At 39.6% G+C, this 17882-nt stretch overlaps 1 pseudogene; it reads left to right on the forward strand.

Moving 5' to 3' along the window:
- Positions 1–16997: 16997 nt before the first annotated feature.
- LOC111746733 lies at positions 16998–17116 on the forward strand (annotated as a pseudogene).
- The last annotated feature ends 766 nt before the right edge of the window (positions 17117–17882 follow it).

The raw sequence follows: 17882 nt of genomic DNA on the forward strand, positions 1-17882 counted from the left end.
AGAGAGAGAATTGGAAGATATAGTTGACTGCTCACATGAAATTTAGGATAAGGTTCAAATGATTAAACCACAGAATCAAAGGGTATTGAGGTAGAAGAAACTCTAGAGGTAATGGCGTTTAACCATCTTGTGGTTGAACAGAGAGACTCACAGAGGCGAAGTAGTTGGCCTAAAGTCAAATTGTGAAATATTGCCTTAGCTGCAACCAGAATCCATTTCTCTCCCCAAAATATCTTCACACAATGGTTGCTTCACATAGTTAGATCAAGATCAATTGAGATTGAAATATATATTTTGAACTATCTTATCAGTTAGAGTCCAATTAAAAAAGCAGAAACCATGCTAGATATTTCGAAGAAAGTAGATTTAATACAAAAACTAGATCACACAGTTGTTGAAAGAGCAAAAGAAGTTTCTGGGGTATCCAGATATTAGAAACTTTAGGAAGCAGTTACCACTCCTAGGATTGAGAGAACAAAAGAGAGGGGATGGGATGTTCAAAACTGAGGCACTTGGAAGCAAGACCCTTCTGTCTCTCCATCTCAGGATTACAGAGAAGAGTACAGAAGTCTGGGCATATATCGATCTATTAAGTACTTTATTCTGGACATGCAAAGGTGAATAACACACAGGAAGTGCTAGCAGGGAAGATTTCACAGGTACTTTGGAAACCCAAAAGAGTCTCCTCAGAATCATTCTTAAGACCTGATTCAGAAAGGGGCTATCAGGCCCGCAAGCTTAACACAAATCCCACACCCAGGGTATGATTTCAGTACAAACGATAGGCAGTCCAGCTCTTGATAATATCACTGCTGCAGGAGAAACAAAGGAAATGAATGACATGATTCATATTCATAGTGCTTATGTTCTCATCACAGTGCATGTGTTGCCTTTTCTTAACTGCACAATTACACCATTATGCAGGAGGGTTTATTCATGCAGAGCAAGCCAGAGGAAACAAGAAAGAATCCTTAGCTGGGGACAGCCAGCTGCCTGCAGAGACTGGCTTGACTTCTAGTAGATCTCATAGGCTGTGTCCAAAATGAGCTGGGGCAAGCAAGTGGAGTAAGGCCTACTGGTGGGCATCCAAGAATGCTAGCTATCAGAGGCCGTGAGGCTAGGTGCTAGGGACTTCTGACATGAGCCTGGCTGAGTGAAAGGGCTAATTAAACATATTGAAAATTACTCTGAAAGCCCTTCTTTAATCCAGTCTAATTTAAATCCTCCTCTCACAGCACCCTGTCCTCTTTTTATTGTGCTATTATACTGTAATAACTATAATTAATTAATTAATTAATTACAACTATTTTCTTACACATTTTATTCAATGCATTCTAAAATTCCTGAGTCAGTATAACTATCCTTTTGGTTTACTGCTGTACCCATGATGCTGAGCATCGTGTCTGGCACATAGCAGGAACTCAACAAACGCAGACAATTTTCTTACAGAATGGGATTTCTGAACCTGATTTAGATTTAATGCAATTCTTTAATTAAAAATATGATTTGACTAGATAATCTGCATAGGCTTACATCTACTTTTAAAATTAATCAATAATTAATAACCTTCCAAAATAGAAAGCTCCGAGCCCAGATAGATCCCTTGGTAAATTCTACCAAACATTTAAGGAAAAAATTATACAAACTCTATAAAGACTTTTTCAGAGGATAAAATCAGAGAGAATACTTCTTACATCATTCTATGAGGCCAATATTACCGTAATGCCAACACCAGACAAAGACATTACAAGAAAACTATAGATCAATATCTCTCATGAACATAGTTGGAAAAACCTTCAATAGAATATTAGTGAATTGAACCCAAAAATGTATAAAACAAATTAAACACCATGACCAAGTAGGATTTATCACAAGTATGCAAGGTTGTTTCAACATTAAAAAATCAAATAATATAATCTATCACATCAGTAGGCTAAAAAGAAATATCACATGATCATATCAATAGACGCAGAAAAAGCATTTTACAAAATACAGCACCCATTCATAATAAAAACTCGCAGTAAACTAGGAATAGAGAAGAATTTGGTAAAAAAAGAAAAACGTCTACAAAAAACCCCACAGTTAATATCATACTTAACGGTGAGAAACTTGAAGTCTTCCCACTAAGATCAAGTATAAGGCAAGGATGTTCTTTCTTACCAGTCCTTTTCAACATCATATTGGAAGTGCTAGCTAATACAATAAGATAACAAAAGGAAATAAAAGGTATACAGATTAGGAAGGAAGAAATCAAATTGTCTTTGTCCTCAGATGGCATGACTATCTATGCAGTAAATCTGAAAGAATCTCCAAAACCTTCCTGGAATTAATAAACACAAGTTTGCAGGATGTAAGGTTAATATACAAAGTCGTATATTTCTCTGTATACCAACAATAAGTGGAATTTAAAATAAAAAACACAATACTATTTATGTTACCATCCCCCAAAAGAAATATAATTGGCATTAGGTGGGCTCTAGATGGCTAAGCACAGTTGTTCAATTTAGGCACAGCGCAAAAGCACCCAGCAGAACAGCTAAAATCCAGTTTATGCTCCATCTGACAAGCCGTGTACTCTAGTGCAAGAAATTTTGTCAAAAAGAAGGAACAGCCTAATTTTAGCTCAGAGACATGTTCAGCTTTCCAAGCTGTACATCCTATAGCTAGCTATTTCTGCTCAACAATGGCACTTTTTCTAATTCACTAATTTCTAATGCACTAATTTCTAATTTTTCTAATTCAGCTGTGCATTGTCTATTTTGTAAAGCTATTTTGATTTTAAATCAAGACCACTGGCTTACTTGTTGTTTAGTCATCCTAAGATGCACAGCTTCTTGGCTTGAGATGCTATTGCTCAACTGTCGTCATGCTCTTCAGCTTAATTCTGATGACTGTGAATTGAACTGCAAGCAAAAAGGCTCTACAAAGTCAAGCTTGAAAGAAATAGTAGAGATAGGAGGACCTGAGTGTGTGAAATAAAGTATAAAGAAGGAAACATTTAGCCTAGGTTTTGTCAGTGTTGATCAAGTATTATATTATTTTTATAATGTATTTGTTTAGTCAACAAATATTTACTGCATATTTGCTAAAGACTAGGTGCTGCTCTCACACTGGGGGTGGAGCATGAACAAGACTGTGTTCATAGAGCTGACATTCTTGTATGTATGTCAGCAGCTGGGGGACAGGGTGGGGTGTCAGGGAGTGAGAAGGAAATAAGGTATTTTCGGACAGCAAGAAGTGCTAGGATAAAAATATAAAAGGTGGATCTGATAGAAAGTGATAGAGACAGGGAAAGGGCAATCAAGTAAGGTCTCTCTGAACAGATAGCACTTGAAGTAAGTCCTGGATTTCAAAAAGGAACCAGCATTTGGAAAAGGCAAAGGGGGAAATAAGTGCAAAGACTGAAGGAGGAATGAGTTTAATGGGTTCAAAGAGCAGAAAGAGCCAGAGTTGCTAGAGTATGATCTGAAGGAAGGAGGGTGGTATAATAGATTAGATTAGTGTTTGGAAAACATATATTTCCATTACCTCATCTCCAGGGGAGATACGTTTCTGCCGCTTGATTTAGATCTTGATCATGTGACTTGCTTTGGTCAACAGTATTTAACTGACATAACATGACCATAGCTTTAAAATTTGCTTATGCAGTTGGGCTTGTCCTTTTATACTCCAGCATTTCACCATAAGAATATGCCTTGGGATGAAGAAGTACAAATTAGTTTACTATAAAACAGTGACGGATATTTAGAGTGTAGAATTGGATATATAGTCAATATTATTGTAATGGTTATGTGTAGTGCCAGACGGATGCTAGAGTAAACGAGGGGATCACTTCATAAATTATATAAATGTCTAACCATTGTATCGTACACCTGAAACTAATATGAAACAATAAAAAAAAAAAAAAACACATGCCTTGGGTAGCTACTGGTCTAAGAAGGATGAGAGACATTTGGAGCAGAGCTAGATAAAATCTACGGCTTGGAGCCAAGCTCAGCCAAATGCAGCCAAGCCCAGCCTAGACCGGCAAGCCCCAGCCAACCTATAGGTGTTGAGTGAATGCTTATTATTGTGTGCCACTGAAATGTGGTTGTACATTATGCAGCAATAACTGACTAATACTCTCTACCCTCATCTGTAAATCAGTGGCTTCCAAGATGTGAGCAGCCGTCAGCCTTTGACAGTGAGGTAAGCCAAAAATGATCGATGTGGATTGTTCACAGTCTTCTCATCACCAGACGTTCAAAGAGAGTCCTGCAAGTGCCAGCATGCATTCTTTCTCTCTTCATCTCTCACCCGCCTTTTAAAAAGGAAGGATTCCTCCTTGCTGGAGAAAAGCTTAGTCAATCCATGTAATCAAGAAATGGAGAAAATGGAAGAGGGAAGTAGGAGATAAAAGCAGGAGTGGTCCAGAAGGTGAGAGAGATTTGGTGAAAGATTGTGCGGACACTACACAAGAATCCCTGCAGGGTGTGATGGAAGTAAACAGAGTCAGGCTTCCTGTGTAAGTTGCAATGGATCCCAATTTGGCTTTTGAAAAGTACAAGTCAAGCATTCGGCTGACTTCCACATGACTGTGTGTCTTTGATCATTAGTGTTCTCTAAGGCTGAGCCCTGGGGGTCAGGGGGAGCCTGAGTTTTGAAGGGTTCCTGCAGACCACTACTCTCCCTCAGAGACTCTGACCCACTCCATTTGCCAGGAGTGTTGCCTTAGATCCTGAGAACTGCTGCAGATGTCACCAGGGAGAAAAGGAAGGGTACTCCCTCACCTGAACAGCTGAGTCTGTGGAATGCCAATGAATGAAGTGTTGGGAGATTATTCGTAGGTTTCTCGGCTGTCATATGGGCTAAAAAAAATCAATTGATGGATGAGTGGTTAAGCCAGCTTTGTGGTTAACCATTTGTAGTGGCACTAGCCTAGTTATTCCAGCCATTTTAACAAATAAATTGGATTGAATACTTGGCAGTTGATCAATGGCTCAGCGCTCAGCCGTTACTGTGAACACCACACCTGAGAGACAGTGGTCACCAGTGTTTTCGATGTGGGCTCTACCAGAGCTTCTTATGCTATTGATTCTCCTTCACAAAGTTAGTAATCAAGAAAAATGCATTACTAAGAAATTGCATGAAAAATGCATTATTAGGATTGTGCAAGTATTTAAAAATAAAAGATTCATACATTTATAAAAACTAAATTAAAGGACCATCAAAAAGAGATTATTTGACTTTTCAATAAATGGTTTATGGTAAGACTTCATAAAGCACATCTCCAATTTCATTATTTTGCTGCTGAAAACACTCCGATTATCTATTATTAGTTATCAATTTCAGTTGAAAGTCTTCTTGTTACTCCCAATCCTCTACAATATAGTCTGAACCTGTCTTTCCAGTTGGGTATTTTTCTAGACTTGCAGTCTACTTATCTCCTCAAATTGCTTGTAAAATTAGGTTTATTTGTGCATGTGCTTCCCCCCGCCCCCCCTCCCCCGCCAGCACTGGGAGGCAGGAAGATTTACAACTTGCATCAGATTCTAGAAGGAGTAAAGAAATCCAAAAAGATTAAAAACCATTGCTCCAGGCCAGAGATCTGTAAATATGGATTAAAAAAGTATACCTTTATTTCCACTAATCTCTAACTACAATTTAGCATTTCTTGTGATGGCAACAATGCATAGTAATGATTTTATTATGACTATGATTTTTATCAAAAGAAACTATGAATCTTTTCCTGGAGAGATGCAGGTATAGCAGATATCTCAAAATATCACACATTCATTATTACGTCAAAATCACAGTAGTTCTTAGACCTGCCACTATATCTAGTCATCGAATGCATTAATAAAGAAGCACATACGTTTTTTATTATACACCTTAACTTTTTAATATTTATTTTTGCGACTGTTTTCAACATATTTTTTTTCTATTTTTCATGCAATACAACACATTTACCTGCAAAAGCATCCATAGACTTGGCTGTACTGCCAAAGAAGTGCATAGTCCAAAAATAAAAAATCGTTTCAGAACCCCTGATCTTAACTTATCACACCCAACACTCAATCCCAGCAAGGACAGCTCCTGGTTTGATCAGTTTACCCCAAGCTTTCTGACTACAGAACTCTTGCTCCATCTGTTTGTGCCACTTGAAATGCATTCTCTCAGATGTCAAAATCTGTCCAAATCCTCCTCACCTTCAAAAAACATGTCAAGCGCCTCTTCATATAGGAGCAATCAGAGAGGTGATTGCTCCATCCTTTGACTCTCTACTGTCATGCGCTTATGCCTTGCCTATGTCATTCTTAAATTAAGAGATGCCACAGACCAGGTCGACTTGGCAAAGAGTAAGATCATTTACAACAGTCAGTTTGGGTCTGAATTCTGTCTGTACTTTTTTTTCTGGAGCTCCCATAACAAAGTACTATAGATTGGGTGGCTTAACCAGGGGTCCCTAATCCCCGGATTACAGACCCACACTGGTATGTGGCCTGTGAGGAACTGAGATGAGCAGCAAGAGGTGAGTGGCAGGAGAGGGTGCAAAGCTTCATTTGTATTTGCAGCTGCTCCCCAGTGCTAGCATCATCTCCTCAGCTCCACCTCAGATCATCAGGCATTAGATTCTCATAGGAGTACCGGTCCCTGGTGCCAAAAAGGTTTGGGGACCGCCAGTTTAAACAACAGGAATCCATTTCCTCATGGTACTGGAGGTTAGAAATCAGGTGTTGCATGGTTGGTTTCTTCTGAGGCCCCTCTCCTTGGCTTGTAGATAGCCATCTTCTCTCGGTGTCTTCACGAGGTCTTCCGTCTCTACCTGTGTCCAAATCTCCCTTTCTTATAACAACAGCAGTCATATCAGATTAGGGTCTACCCTAATGACTTCATTTTAACTTAAATATCTGTTAAAAGGCCCTATCTTTAAACACATTCCGAGGTACTAGGTGTCAAGACTTCAGCATATGAAATTTGGAGAGATGCAATTCAGCCCATAGCACTGTTGATAGCACAGCCCAGCTGTTTTCTCTTAGAAAAAATGTCTTAATGTCTCTATTAGCCTTGGTTACCTCATCCATAAAACGAGAATGATAATGGAACTTAATCCATATGACTGTTGTAGAAATTAATTTAGTTATTTCCCATAAAGCACCAGGATCATTGCCTGAAACATAAATAAGCATGTCAACATAGTTAACCACGGCCATACCTGGCACATTTGCCTGGAACCCACTGTCAGGTGGAAAGTTTCTGGAGGGCAGAAATTGCTTCATATTAACCTCTTTCTTCTGTTGTTGCTAGGACACTGCCTTTAACACAATAAATGTATTTCGAATTGAATGCTTAATTAATTTTTTTAAAACTGCTGAATTGTCCGTGGGCTAAAAAAGAGGGATCCTGCCACATCAGCAAAACATGGTAAGCTGCGTACAACTCCATAAGAAAAGCGAATCCCATTTTTTCTTGCCTTTCAAGAACCAAAGCCCCTTTCGAAAATGCCAGAGCTAATGTGTTCTGCCTAACCAACTACACAACAGCACTCCAGCCCCACAGGGAATTTCTTCTTTCTGACGGGAATTGCAGGGATTTTGAATTCTACAATAAACCTTGTTTCTGCAACAAATTTAAACAAGGGATGTAATCTAAATTTTGTAACGTAAGTAAAAGGAAAATTCTCAGGTCGCTGGAGATATCTTCCTATTGAACCTAATTCCAATTTTATTCTTTTAAATTTAAATGAATAAAACAAACAAAAAAATGAATAGACTACTTTTGGGATACAGATGATGTTATAAGATGTACAAAATACTCTGAGAATTCAGTGTAAAAAGCACTTAGTAAAGTTGTTTCTACTCTATTTTTTAAAATCTAATATATATATGCTTACGAGGCCAGCCTATGGTTAATGGAAACTTTGGAAAGACATTTTGTTTTGCAAGAATTCAAGTTGATAGGCTGCCATGGAATTGGCTTTATTTTTGTGAGATTGCTTTATAATTACTAGGAGTTGCCTCTATAGGGCTGCCTCAAATGAAGCTGAATTCTGTGAAAATAATTTTCTTCATGTGTGCATAGTATAGTATTTTTTTTAATAACCACCACCAACAAAAACAAAAAGAATTTAAGATGGTTAAATGTATTTTATTTCATGTTCTTATTTTAATGGTGCTTTTGGCTGAAAGCCCTTCATCACTACCATTTTATTTCCCTTTATATTTGCTCCCATTTTCCCCTATCATAAAATGCTCTAAGAATGATTGGATTCAGAATTGAGCTGGCCTATGGTACAGTCACATCTGTGACTCCTCTCTCTATGAACAGAGAGGGGAAAGGCTAAATGGAAGGAAAAGAGCCACCTCTCTCTCTCTCTCTCTCTCTCTCTCTCTCTCTCTCTCTCTCTCTCTCTCAGAATGCAGTTTAAAAGAAGAATCTTTTCTGGATGGTTTTTCTACACTACATCCTCCTCCCCATTCCTGGTCCTACTTTCTCAGCTCTCTGTGTTTAAATTTCTACTCTGCATCTAAAATGCTAAATAAAATACTGCTGGAGCATTTCCCTTCAATCATAGCATGCAATCTTGGGAAGACTGAGAAGACCAGGGAATCTATCTAGGAATCTCCAAGGGAAACCTAACAGAAACTCCTGGTGGTAGAGCCAGGGGTTAGGCTGCCATACAGCAGAACCCTAGGCAGGGACCTTCAGACTTTACAGGACCTCCTACCAGCTTAATTGCTGAATCCATTTTCCCAGGGTTCTTTGCACCATTTTGTATCATTGGAATGACCATCGCCTTTATAATTTCACTACCTTCTTGTAACTTTTATCAGCTTCTGGAATATAAATTGCAAATTCGAGTGTCTATGTCCCCTTCTAAGCCATATTTCCATGCTGGTGAGAAGAAGTAAGGGTATGATAGGCAGCCTCTAAATGTGGCTCTCAGTGATTCCTGCCTCCAGTTTTCACGTTCTTCTATAATCTGTCCCTTTGCAGGTGGGATGGACTTAGGGATTCCCAAATAGAATATGGCAGATGTATTGGGACATGGATGCCACTTCTAAGATTAGGTGATATGAAGATTAGTTTCCATATCAGATATACTGTTGTTCTTTCATGGATGGTTCACCCAGAACTAAGCCAGTTGCCATGTCACAAAGCAGTTGCCATGTCACAAAGCAGCCCTGTGGAGAGACACACGTGGTGAAGACCCAAAGCCTGCCCACAACCAAACAACTATGTGAGAGTACTTAGAAGCAGATTGTACTAGTTGAGGGTCTCCAGAAAAACAGAACCAATAAGACGTGTGTGAGTGTGTATGTAAAGAGATGTATTATAAGGAGTTGGCTCGTGTGATTATGGAGGCTGAGAAGTCCCAAGATCTGCCATTGGCAAGCTGAAGATTCGGGAGAGCTGATGGTATAGTTCCAGTCTAAATCTGAAGGCCTAAGAACCAGGAGAGACAGTGATGTTAAGTTCTAGTCCAAAAACAGACAGGTTGATCTAAGAAGAGCCGATGTTTCAGTTCAGTTCTACAGGCAGGAAAAGACCACAGCTCAAGACATCAGGCAAGAGGGGTTCCCCTTACTCATGGGAGGGGCTGCCTTTTTGTTCTTCAACTCTCTGGATGAGGCCCACCCACATTTGGCTGTACTTAGTCTACCAATTCAAATGTTAATTTTACCCAAAAACATCCTCATTACCCAGAATAATGATTGACCAAGTATCTGGGCACCTCGCAGCCCAGTCAAACTAACACAAAATTAACCGTCCCACTCATCCTTGCTTCAGAGTGACAAAATCACAGTCAGTATTTTGGCCATGACCTCTGGAGAGACCTAGACAGGCTGGCAACAAATAACTTTTTTATTGTATGTTTGTGCTAAATATTGAATGCAACTGGTCCTAAAAAGTTATCTATTGTTCATCTAAAATTTAAATTTAACTGGGCATCTTGCATTTTTATTTGATAAATCCGATAACCCTAGACCTTGACTGAGAAGCACCAGCCAGTTACACTGTCCTGGCTTTTCCTGACCCACAGAAGCTGTGAGACAACAAATGTTTGTTGTTTTCAGCCACTATGTTTTGGATTAATCCGGTATGTAGCAATAATAACTAATACAAAGGAGTATTTTTAACAGAAGTAACTGAGCAAGGCAAGGTTAAAGAGGGACAAGTGCTGGTTGTAGTACCAGCCGATCCAAATGTTAGTCCAAATCATTTCTTTTTCATGGTCTGGGCTTGGCTGAAAATTTGCCCATTCACAGGGTGTGTTATGGTATCTAGTCCAAGCTGGCAGGCTGACCTAAGAATTGCCAATGATAGGGATATGAACTGCAGCCAACAATTCCTGGGCTGCCAACGCCTAAGAGGGAAGAAAGATCCTCAGGCCAGGAGGTGGTAATAGGACAATGTTTCTCCAATCTCAATGTTCATTTGAATCTCCTGGTGATCTTACCAAAATACAAGTTCCGATTTAGGAGGTCTAGAGTGGGACCTGAGTTATCACTTTCCTAACAAACGCTCAGGTGATGCTGATGCTGCTGGTTCCCAGACAGCACCTTAAGGGGCAAGGTGGTGGGACACTTCCCCTTACTAAGGGCCCTAGCTGGGCAATGAGCCAGATTGGTCAAAGGTGGGAAGCTTTAAAGAAAAAGCGGATGGACTGTCAAATTTTTTCGTCATAGAATACCTTAGGCTCTTGGACCGAAAAAATAATAACCATTGGTTAAGGAGCATCTGTTTCCATCATCTTCTTTGTTTTTTCCTTTTCTATATTCAGAAGTGATTCTGCAGGGGTTACAAGTCAGAACTTCTGGAGATGTGTGCGTAGAGTGAAAAGAAAGTAGAACTTTGTCTCACTGTTTTGATTTGTGTTTAGTCACAAACTTTAACTAGCTTTGGAATTGTAATAGCATTGAAGAATGACCGTGACTTTTTATTTTATAATTGAGGACACATTTTTATTATTACAAAAGCAGCATATGTGCATTATAAAAATTAAGCGAAAAATAAAATAAAATAAATACACCATATTCTCATCAATCAGATTAATCCTACTAACATCTTCATGTTACTACCAGATCTGTTTATAATCGCCATCTTTCTGTGTCAATTAATTTTCACCACATCAAAGATTTAATCCGCTTCCCTCCAATTGTCCCATAAGAGAACATTAATATGATTTTTTAAAATAACTTTGAGAAATCCTTCCAAGATGACCCCTGACTCAGTACTGACATGGGAATTCCTATTTGTGACTGACATTTCAAAATGTGTATTGAGGGAGAAGTGGTAGAGGAGACTTGGGGAGAGCTTAGGCAGAGGGAAAACAGAACCCTCAGCTGAAAACGTGTATAAGCTTTTTTCCATTGCAGGCCTGGTAATCGGACATTTGAATACAGAAAATTGTATCCTGATTGGTGACATGGAAGTGAAGCAAAGTACCAAGAGTGAGAGACAAGTACGTGAGAAGGGAAAATGATTAACCCCAATGCTCATAACTTTAAGAGGGAGAAATGCAGCTACAGCCCAGATGGATAATCATGATACTGTCACAGTCGCACAGCATAACTTTTGGTCAAAGATACAGCAGGGCCAAAATATCCTCTATGTCCTAAATTCTGCTGCAGTTGCCATGGCAACACTCTCCTGCATTTGGCCTGGGAAAAGATGACAGTGAGATGCAGAGACTGTGTTTTTATTTCTTAGAAACTAATGAAGGCTAGAGCCAAAGGGGAGTACACTTCTGGTCCTGCCATGGGCAAGAATCACGTGGAGAGGTTGTCTGGGATCTTAGAAAGGCAGAGTTACTCTCTCACTGGAAAATAAACCAGATATGGATTTGACTTTTTCATTTTGGGAGACAGGGAGCCTCAGTTTAGGACACAAGGCAAGATTTCATAATGATTAGGACGCTAGATATTTCTGGAAGTGTTACATATGAGGTTCAGTCACATTGTCCAATCAACCCCCAGCACGTGCCTCATCTTGAGAAGGTACCTTCCTTCCCCCCGCTGGGCACTATCCTGGGTCTCAGTAAGAGTGTGAAAAGTAGTGTAAGTGTGTAAGCTTGAAGCTCTGGAGATGTGGAGAAACCCTTTCTACAATGGATGCCTCGCCTCAGGTTTGAGTTGCAGTGATGGATGCAACATAGATCCCCTCGTCCATCTACCTCAGCCCAACCCAAGTTGTGTGACCTTGGAAAGGTTACTCACTCCTTTTTGTATCAGTTCTCACATTTACTAAATGGGGGTTTTAATGACTGCCATATCAAGTTCTTTCGGTGAAGATGAAATCAGATGCTTCACAAAAATATCTGTTGCATGCAAAAAAAATGCTGTTCCTGGAATGTAGTAGGTATTCAGTAAATAACAGCTTCCCTTCTTAGCTTCCCTGGAGTGGGCCCCAGGGCTCAGCCAGCTATTCTTGCCTCCATTCACTCAATTTTCTGAAGTTCTTTTTCTCTGAAGATTGATTCAAGGGTGGGATACAGTTTCCTCAGCTCCCCACTCACAACTTACCACCAGATAAACTCCTAGACTATTATTAGAGAGTTTCTAATAATCACAATAAGGGGACAAATACTTTCAAAATAGTAAATGTTAAGGCATGTTGACTAGAATTACAAAGCTGGTCCCTTCTGAAATGACAAAAAAAAACCATCATTGAAACTTTCACTCCATGGACAGACTTACCACAACACCTCTCTCCCTCTCTTCTTTCCGGACATACTGTCCCCCAGATAGATCCGGACTAGAGGTACAAACAATGCAGAAACAATAGGTGTCCACTTGCCTCCCATATGCAGTGTTTAGTCCTGGACCTTCATCATTTTTCAAGGATCTGTCTATGGTAGACTGTACTTGGGACTCCAATTCTTTATCATTTCCTGCCTCTGTACCCTTGCTATGGCCCCATTATGGATGAAGCATATATTTCTACTCCTTAACTTTGGACTCAGACATGAGACTTGCTCTGGCCAAGTGGCACATGCCCAGAGTGACAATATGCCAGCTTCAAACCCAGGTAAGTGTTAAGAGGCCTCAGACATTTCCACTGTCCTCTTGTGCCTTTGCTCTCACCATGGGAACAACGCACCCTGGCAAGCTCACAGGTCCCAGGAGGAGGACGGGACCACAGAACAGAGCTGTTCCTGCTCCCCAAGACCTACTCTGCACTGAGGAGCGGAGATAGCCAGCCAAGCCCAGCTGGGATGAACGTCATCACCAACTCACAGATACATGGGCCAGCCCAGTGCAGACGAGCAAGCTGCCCAGTTAAGCCAAGGCTAGATCCACTGACCGCTGGCTGAACTCAGTTGCAAAAGTGATAATAAAAGATTGCTATCTTGTGTCATTGAGATTGTCATGCAACAGTAATTACCTGATCAACTGCCTCATACAAGAATAATTGCTTTGGACCCTTTGCTCACAGAGGGAAAGAACATTCTGATAATAAAAGCTCAAGATAGGCCTTCACAGTAAGTTTGCCACTCAGGGGTAGGTATACTCTAATTTAATACTGAAAGAGTTTTTCCAGCAATAAAAACCAGTATCTTATTTTTATAAAGTGTTATGATTAAAATGATATTTTGGCAAGATTTATTATATTTATTATAAATTGTAGAATTCTTTGACTCTAGAGCAGAGTTATATTGTAAGTATAGAAATTATGGCCCTCTTGTAATTAAAATTAAGCATTTTTTTTTATCAATTTCAGTTTATTTTTGAATAAGTAGTGTAACTTAGGTTGAAAGATTAATACTCTCATTATCAAATCACTTTGACTTGGATTATCCCATTGCCTGATTAAACCTACTTGGTGACTGATTCTTCCCCTGCCCTAGAAATAATCTCCAGTAGGCATTGAGGCTTATCTGTCCATCCTTAGGTAATAAAACCACCATTGTTCACTTTAATCTCTCAGTCTATCTCATTTCAGTATTTAGTGTCTCCAGTCCAAGGTAATAATCAAACTCTTAACTTCACTTAGGATTTGAGCTGCCCTCTTTACCAGGCCTGGCCTAATTCAGGCAGGAAGCTCACAGTGAGGAAGAGAGGTATGATTGCCTTCTTTATTTCCTTCCCTTACAGTTTCCTCCAACCCTCTACCCACTGAGCTTCCACTATCCCTTTGAGTGCAGGATGGGAAGAGGGAGAGGTAAAGAGCAGAAAATTCTTACTTCACTGATACTGATCTTATGGTCATGTTTTCTGGCTGTGGGAGATGTCCCTGCGTGGTGTGCTTTGCTGGAGTTTGGGCAGACGCACTTCACCACCAGTGGGTCCCTGGCGCAACGGTGTTGCATCTTCGCTGCCTGGCTTCTCCACACTCTCTCTCACCGTGCAGATTTCAGTGATTAATTGCAGCCCTCCCTTTGGCTCTGCAGTACAGACTATGTCAGCCAGACTTAAGCCCCGCAGATTTCTCTACTGCGGTCAGACACCATCTCCCAGACTTGACGGGTCACATATCAAAGGCTCCAGTGGCCTCTCGAAGGCCAGCCTACTAAGAAATAAAGAAACATCTCCATCCCTCCTCCATGAGGGGTACATGGGACCCAGAGCATATCCCCCACCAAAGAAATCCTCGACCTAATCCCCACCTTCTTTTGCATCCTCCTAACCCTCTTATAGATCAAGAGTGGGTGGTCAGCTAAGGTCTCTAAATCAGTATTTAATTAAATGAAAGCTTAGCAGGCTGATAGAACATCTGACTTTGGAACATGGGAGAGTCGACACCTATTGTTGTGGGGCTTCAGCTAACTCTAAGTCAAAATCTTATCACTGCATCTTGTGACATGTTCACACACACACACACACACACGAACACACACACACACATGGACACACATACACCTTCATCTTTCAAGTAAGGTCAGCAGAATGTAAAAGCGGTGAAGACCACTGTCTTGCAGTTTACTAAAATATGTATGAAGAAACTACCGCACGTGATGGTTTCCCCACCTTCCCCTACTCCCACCATTTTCTCAGTTACAAATTTTCACAGCTACATTAATTCGACATTGCCATTCCTATACCTGATATAAGATCAATACCTTTGGAGTGGAAAATGGTCTTAGACAAGACAAACAACCAAAAGAAGAGAAAGGAAGGTAAGAGGGCAACTTTGCAATCATGTCCAGACAAGTCCCAGCTTTCATCACATCGCCTCTCCCACCAACTGTGTCTTCAGCTGCCACAGTTTTAATTAAAACTCAAAAAATAATAATAATAAACATTTCAGGACATGAATGGTTTCTGGAGATGTTAGGGAAGAGTTAGAAAAGACATGTAGCCAGAGACGCCAAACAGCTATTCCAGATGGTGCTACCAACACGACTTAGGCAAACACATGGAAAACATTTCGGTCCCAGAAAGGTTGTTGAAATAATAATCTTCAATGATTCATTAATAGTTAAAAGCATATGGCTCTTCTTTATGCAATTTTGGATTATGTAGCTTTTTTCTTTTCTTTCTTTTCTTTCAGAAGCACAGATGACATCATGGGAGAAACATCTTGACAGTGATCAATAGCCCTGTTGTGGCCTGTCCACTGGCCATGATTACCACATTGCTTAGCTGGTTATCCAGGTGACTAGCCACCTGGAAAGGGTAGCCCCAAATTAAACTGAAGAAAAGGCAAGGAGATGAAGAGAATACGAAAGAAATAGGTAAGAAAGGACGGAAGAACAATGGTGGACCAGAGACTCTATTCTCCTTATTCATTTTGGTCTTATCACTTCTCAAACAAGAGAACTAGCAAATGCGAGGAAAGGAGGTAAGGAAAGGCACGTTAGTGGCTCAAGGAACTCAGAGAAAGAAAACAGTGAGACACTGAGGTAGAAAGAACTGAAGCACGAAGGAAGGTTCAGAAAATTACCACCAATAAGGAATTTAAATTCTGTAAATAGAAAAAAAAAAAAAAACCCTATATAATAAATAGGTGTCCAGGTCTAGCCTCAACAATATTTATCTTGGGACTGCTTATAATTACAATGGATTAGAAACAACTGCAGTGGTCAATGGTATTTTTTTAATGGCTGAATAAATTATGGTCCTCAAGACAATGATATGATATGTAATTATTATAAATTTTATATATAAATATGTTTATTGATGGAGCAGAAAATTCATACTATATTGGTAACTAAAAAATACAGATTATAAAAAGTGTAGACAATATGATCACAATTTGGTCAAATAAGTTACATATGTATATTCAGATATATATGTGCAGAAAAATGTCTGGAAGGATGTACACCAAATTGTTGCAAGAAGTATCTTTGAATGATGAAATTCAAAGTAGTTATTCTTGAATGAAGAAAGGAAGAAGTGGGGAAGGGTCTTTCCTGTCACTTGTTTTTTTTTGGTTTGTTTGTTTTTTGGTTTTTTTTTTTTGGCTACTTGCCTGAGTACTATAGCAAAAGGGAAGTCTAAGAAGGAAAGATTTCATGTGTTTGAACTCCTGCATATACCATTTGTTATACATGTCACACATGATATGAGGCTATCACTTATGATAATACAGTGGTGTAGTTTTGAAGGTCACTGAAATGTCACAGAAAGAGTGGTGGTCTAAGATTTAAATGAAGTGAGTCCTGCTTCCAACTCTGCCACTACGTTTGTTGGATCTCAGGCAATTTCGATGCAAGTCAATAAACATTATCCAGAATTTATTATATCTCAGGCACAGAGTTCAATACTAACATACAAAGGTGAATATGATACTATTCATATGTTATAATAACCCAAAGCCTAGCCAGGGAGATAAGCAAACAAACAAATAAGTATCAAACAATATGTTATATGCTCTAATAAAGATAACGAATAAAATACTAGGAGATCACAATGGCAAGGTAGACATATCTTCTATCAGGTGTGTAGAGTTTGTGTATTAGAAAGAAGATAACTTTTGAGTTGAGCCTTGAAAGACAAAGCAGGAAAAGGCATGCCACGTAAGTCACTTTGGCTCTCTGGGCCTCAATTTCCTCATTTTTAAAATGAGAGCTGGTCTACAGCCATACCATCCTGAACACATCCAATCCCGTCCAATCTTGGAAGCTAAGCAGGGTTGGACCTGGTTAGTACTTGGATGGGAGATCATCTAGGAAGACTAGGTACTGTAGGCATTAAAAAAATATATATATGGGGCCAGACTGGAACAATCTCCAGCATCTGCATTGTGCAGGGCAGGTTGTTTGCTGGCCATCCTGACAAAAGCATCACGTTGCTGAGGCATACCTGAACTCCTAATCAAAGTCTGTGTACAAAAGAGGTATTGGGTTGCTGATGCAGTTTCCGTACATTAGGAAGATGGATTAAAGCAATTGGTTAAGAAAATGTATCCCGATTTGGCAACAAGGCCAAGTGAATGATTGCAAACTCTTTCAATGCCATAATGAAACATTGTTCCTCTGGCTCACTAGGGGTTATTTAATTTTTTAGTAAAACATACCTCTGTTGATATTTCTATTTACTATAGAGCCCAGACACTGTGAAGTTATGTGTTAACTTGTAGATTTGTGTCAGGTAGAAATCTAAATAACTTTAGTAGAAGAGATGCCCCAAAAAGTTATAGTTATATTACCCTATAGGATAATAACCAGATTTGTATTTACTTTATACACACGTGCATACACATACACACACATACACACACAAGCACATTTCTGTGTATACTCTCCCTAATGAACTATGTAAACCCCAGTTCTTTAAATGATATAACTTGGTCTAGGACAGTAGTAACAACAGAGCAGAGAAATAGTGTACTGAGAGATATTTAGAGGGTAAAATCAGTAAGTATTCCTACTAGGATTGGAGGGGAAGTTTAGTGAGGTATCAAGAATGATTTCTAGCTTTGGTCTTACACTGCCAAATGGATGTTGGTTTCGTTCA

This window comes from Pteropus vampyrus, unplaced genomic scaffold (genome assembly GCF_000151845.1).
Source record: "Pteropus vampyrus isolate Shadow unplaced genomic scaffold, Pvam_2.0 Scaffold199, whole genome shotgun sequence".
Classification (NCBI taxonomy): domain Eukaryota; kingdom Metazoa; phylum Chordata; class Mammalia; order Chiroptera; family Pteropodidae; genus Pteropus; species Pteropus vampyrus.